Source organism: Nicotiana sylvestris, chromosome 12, assembly GCF_000393655.2.
Source record: "Nicotiana sylvestris chromosome 12, ASM39365v2, whole genome shotgun sequence".
Classification (NCBI taxonomy): Eukaryota; Viridiplantae; Streptophyta; class Magnoliopsida; order Solanales; family Solanaceae; genus Nicotiana; species Nicotiana sylvestris.
The window spans coordinates 117,596,048-117,602,047 of record NC_091068.1 but is presented as its reverse complement, the minus strand read 5'-3'; positions in this window follow the sequence as shown (position 1 = coordinate 117,602,047).

Sequence of the window (6,000 nt, the reverse complement as noted above, 5' to 3'; positions counted from 1 at the left end):
TAATTACTTTTCTTTTCAGGCTGGTGATTGTCCCTTCATACTTTCTTTCCATTTGATGCACAAACTGTGCCCGCTCTTCTGCCTTCTTTGCCCATTGTGCCCGGACTTTTCCCAGACTGGCCTCAGACTTTTCCAGGTCATCTTGACACTCAAGGGCTTTCTTTTTCAGACTGCTTAAGCCTTTCATCCGCTCAACTCTTTCTGGGTTTCTAGCAGCTATTTTCATCTTTCGGATTTGAGCTTTGAGGGCTTCATTTTACTGAGTTAGTTTTTTTTTTCCCTCATCTGCAGCGGCTTGCCAACCATTTTCAAACTCAAGGTCCATGACTTGCCTTTCCAGCCTGCTTATGGTGGCTCGGTACTCATTTTCTTTGGTCAACCAGTCCCATTGCACCTGTGCTTCGTCGGTAAATTGTTGGACATGGGATTTCTTTGTGGGCCTTTCGGGCTCATGATGAACTCGGGATCTTTTACCATACCAAACAGTGTAACTAGGCTCCACCTCGCCTCTGGATAAATCTCGTACTTGAGTTCTAGGCTCTAAGAATCTGCACTGATGCCAAATCTGACGCACTCTTTCTTCTGGAAAAGCTGTTTTTGGTTCCAACTCAATAACATGCCGACTCAAATCCTCATCGTGTGGGATGGTCTAGTATTGGCCTAACTGACGTAGAACTCGGTACGAGGCATAAGGCTGGATACTCCGAAGACCCATTAACAACAGAAAGCATACCTCAGCCGACATATAAATTACCTCACTGACCGAGAGCCACCCAAATATCCATTCGATCTTATTTGCAGTCAAAGATCTCAAATGACCATGCCATGCTTCCGTACCATCCGGGAACTCATAACCCTCTACCCGCTTTTCATGTTTTTCAATGCACTCGAGGCTAGTCATACCACAATTCAAGTATCCAGGACGGTGGCAAAGGTGTTCCTCTATCCATAATTGTAACAGCATATTGCAACCTTCAAAGAACTTTCCCCCTTCTCGACAAAGGGTCAGAACTCAGTAAATTTCTGCCAAAATCATCGGCACTATGGTCCCATTTGCCTTTTTATCATAAAGTCGGCTATCCCCACGAGTCCCAACTCTATGTTCCCGTCTTTTCTAGGGTAAATCAAAGTACCCAGGAATGCCATTATAAAAGCTAATCCTCTTCGAGCTTCCCACTTGTCTTGGTTTCCGTGTGAGTAAGACCGGTATCTGGCATCTCGAAGCCACGGGGATTCCCGTAACATCGGTACAAAAAGTAGAAGGTACAGAATCCTTTGGCCAAATTTTTGTCTAGGATGTCCCGACTGATGCTTAACAAGTCCAAAAATTTGTGAGGGGTTACTGTTCTCGGTGCTATCGGGTATTGATTTCTAAGATTCCCCTCGAAACCAACGTAGTCTGCTATCTCTTCCAGTGTAGGAGTTATCTCGAAATCAGCAAAATGGAATATATTATGTGGGTCCCAAAATGGTATCAATGCCTCAATTATGTCCTTTCTCGGCTTAACCTTCAAGGGCCCGACAAGACCACCCAACGCTTTTGTCACAACTTTTCTGCTATTGTCCCCCAAATCATGCCACCACATATGTAGCTCCAACAGGATCTCTTCACAGACTGAGAAAGGTTCATTTTGAATTGTGCTCATCCTGCACATTTATTAAGGTGATTTTAATAAAAAGAAAATTATGACTCATTTTGACTCAGGAAAAATGACCATTGTTTTCAAAATTTCCACAAAAATATTCGGCTTTACCAATACGGCCTTTCAGCACTCCGAAAATGAAGATTTTAAGGCTGTGTTCGCTAACCGACAAAAACCTTGAAAAATGACCAAAGGTAGGTATTCTTGCAAAAAGGGCCTTTCGGCGCCCTTTTGGGGACATTCGGCTATTTTAGCCAAGAATGGCATCACCTTACTTATTTGCAATAAAAATAAAAATTTTTGTTCTTTTTGGGTTATTTTTGCAAAAAGAAAGTTGGACCCGATGGGGGTTGCCTATGTATCTCACACCCTGTGAGAATCAAACTGGCGTAGTTCGGGCAAATAAAATAAAACCAACTATTTTCAAAACAAAACCTTTTCTTTTTCATTTCATTTTTCTCAAAAAAATCGGCAGAGTTTCAGTACCATTTGTACATTGGTTTTCCCAAAACAGGTGATTTAACTCACTTAACCCTCACATTGCTATTTTCTTTTTTCCCACTTTCTCCCATTATTCAAATGCCGGTCAGCATGCAAATCCAAATCAAATAAATGCACAAGTAGCAAGTAAGATACATCAGGATAGTCTTTTCGTTTTTGGTACACCTGTCCTAGACAGATCCAACCCCTATGTTGAGTCTCCAAAGTCAGATGCACATGATGCAGATAAGCGTTCTTACTAGGGATCCGGTATGAGGCTTTGCTATACTAGATTTAAAACCTGGGTTTATTGTTCTAGACCTGGCTTACCCGAGCGGACAACTCAAGCTGGGGGGCAGCGTACCGGGACTACAGAAGCTTCGCCGACTTTGCAATTTGTCCGAACCTCGTTCTAAAATTGGGATATGACTCTAAGAGAAGAGAAGTCACATGAAGTGCGCACTCCTCCATGATTTAGAAGACTCAGAGAGAAGAAGGGTTTCGTAGCATTTTATATATAGTTCACAGAATATCAAAGCGGTAAAAGCAACACTTAGCACATTAGGTCCAAACATGTAACAAAATTAGATAATTAATAAAGCCAACTATAACAATTCATCTAAGCTCGAATTTTGAACCCTGAACCAAAGATTCTGGGTTCGATCCCCAGCAGAGTCGCCAGAGTTGTCATACCTCCTTTTTACCTGCACCCCCGGAAGGGGAATACAAGGGAGTTTTTCCAACTTAAAGTGACAATCAAAACGGGATTTATTTATTTATTTAAAGATTTAGAGTCGCCACTTGGGATAATTTATGGTGTCCTAAGTCACCGGTTTAAATCCCGAACCGAGGATAGATTGACTCTGTATTATAGTCCGCGAACACAGAAATCCGGGTAAGGAATTTTGTTAACCCGGGAGAAGGTGTTAGGCATTCCCGAGTTCCGTGGTTCTAGCACGGTCGCTCAATTGTTATTATTGGCCTAATTATCTGATTTTAAAACACTTTTAAACCTATATGCCTTTTAACTTTTGAAAACCGCTTTTATTTATTTTAAAGAAGATTTCACCGTCATCTAAAACACGTCTTTGGACCACGCCACATGAAATGTACCCGTAGTCCAAGACACATTTTTGTTCAACGTTATTAAAGTTTGGATTTGGGTCACATGAAATGCACACCCGAGTTTAGGAAGGTAAATTATTAAAATAACACGCCTAAAGCAACTGCGCGTTTTTAACTTTACGAGAGACATGGAAAATTCGCTAAATGGCGCGCCTCGAGTCCGATAATGAAAAGTGCTAATTTATTAACTAGAAGACCAAGTGAATTTGCATCCTTTATTTTAACCTAATGTTCACTAAACTTAATGCTTAACGGGTGGGCAATTAGCTGACCGCTTGATTGTTTAGTGATACTTAAGCCAGCAACAGGCTTGTAGCCTCAAACAGGCTAGGCACGGTTAGATAAACAATACGTGAGAGGTCTAGGAATATGCCAAGAGAGATGGTAACGTAGCAGAACAGGTCCAAGAGGCCCATTTCGATGTACTGCCTATTGTATGCCTATATTAAACCCCAAATTGACAACATGGAATGTATGGCATCAGCCAAAACGTCTAAGACTATCACGATTTAAACAACCTGCTACAGTTAAACAAGATACTAAACTGAATTTGGAATTCTCAATTAAAAGCACCAAAACCTCACACCAACCACATACTATGGGAGTGCATAACTAGAACAAACCAAATTATGCTGGTTCAATAACCAACCTCAAACTGGTTTTAAAAGAGCAAATTCGCAGAAGAGAAGAAACAACCTTACCATTTATATAGTTTTCTAAAGGATAGAATGATTCAGACTACTAGCGTATTCAATAATAGCTAAACCCATTAACATGCTCAACAGTAGCTCATCATGAGTACACATCCAACAATCCCTCGAGAAAGCAAACCCCAATAGTTATAACCAACAGTAGCTAACTATTAACATATGAACAAGCTAGTACGAATCACATGCTTGAGCCTGAACTTCTATTACAGTGATCTCATGACGCACATATGTCCAAATAACCATTTCGATAACTTTGCACCCTATATGATCAGAACTTCAATTCATTTGAATCCCAACCTCATACTCAAACCCCCTCAGAATCAATCCAACGAGCAAATATAGATTCACTTTATCAGACTTTAGCAACATGAGGAAGGGTTAGACTAACATGAATAATATAGGATTTATATACATAATTATACAAAAATGGAAGAAATAGAAGAAATAAACTTGAGATTCAACTTGTATCCAAAGTATTTCACATTCAAGGTACAGATTCGCATTTCACATGTTGTTATGGTTCCAAGAGATACCTGTAAATGGACAAAGAAAAATAGGTGAAGAGCAGTAAGTTGCACCAGAGATATCAAATAGGAAACAGCACCATAGAATCAGCTAAACCCAGATTTGAACAGTCAAAATAGTGAAATCAGCTTCAGGCATTCAATAGAACAGTAAACCCAACCACAAGCTTGGACCAGAATTTTCCAAAAACCCAATTCTAGTCCATTTCCAACCTCAGATGAATCAAAGTTGTTTGGAAAGTGAAAGATTCAAAAATCACTGAAAAGGAGTTCAATGAAGCAGTAAAAAATCAATCGTTTGTATTTTCTGGATTTTTATCTCTGAACCTTTTTTTCTTGAAATGCAAGAAAGCATGCCTTTATAGGCAAGGCAGTAGAGCAGCCTTTAGGAATTAGTTTTTACCCCTTACTCCCTTTCTAATTTTGTTTTTTAACTCAGAAATCCCTAGCTAATTTTCCTTTTTGCTTAACTACCCTTAATGAATTTATCAAATTATCAAAACAGCCCCCTACCCTAGCTTCTAGGAAGCTTCCTAGTTAGTTAATAACAGATTCTTCTACCTAATCACCCCAAATTACCCCTGAAACCCTGGTTATTTACCTAAGTAGCCCAAACGGGCATAGGTCAAATTGACCTTGGGCTGAATTCACTAAAAACCCAACCCAAACCAAGATTCTAAAATCTAAAGGCATGACCCCAGGACCAAATCAAAACCAAATTTACTGAAGAAAACAAAAACCAGAAGCAATTTGAACAACTTTAAAAATTCAATTAATGGACTAGGATTAAAGAAGTTAACAAATAGAAACTAACCTAAATAATCAGACTAGATGACCTAAGAGGTTTAAACTAACATGCATATCAAAACAAACCTTAAGAAGCTAAAATAAGAAAACAGATAAAGGCCAGAAAAGAATCAGAAGATAGGACGACAAATGTGAAAAGAAAACTGACTTAAAAAAAGAAGGAAGTACCCTGAAACTTCCAGGTAATCAGAGAGACGGAACGGGTCTTCAAACCTTCCAAGTTCTGGCCGATTTTGAAGTTAATCGTGTGTTCTTAACAAGAACACACGAATAAAATCAATTTAGACCAGAAAAACACAACGAAACTCGATTTAGGATTCTTTTGAATTTTTAGGGTTCGTCTTCAAATCCAAATTCGAGAGGTTATGGGAAGATTTGAGGGTAATTTGTCTGTGGTTTAGGAAGAAGGGGTCACGGGGCTCATGGGGTGCAATTTTTGGTGGTAAACGGAGGTAGCGCCGCCACCCTAGAGCGGTGGGGTTTGGGGGCGGCTACTAGGGTTTTGCTTTTGGTCTCTGAGAGATGAAGGGTTGAGAGAGGCGAGACCGAGGGGGTGCAGGGCATTTGGACAGTTTTATAGGTATAACCCAATCAGTTCCGGACCTCAGATTAAATGAAATCAACGGCCCAGATCGAAGGGTTATTAAACGGGGTCGTTTGGATAAATGGGGGGAAACCGGATCGGGTCAAGGGCGGAATGTGCTGGTTTTG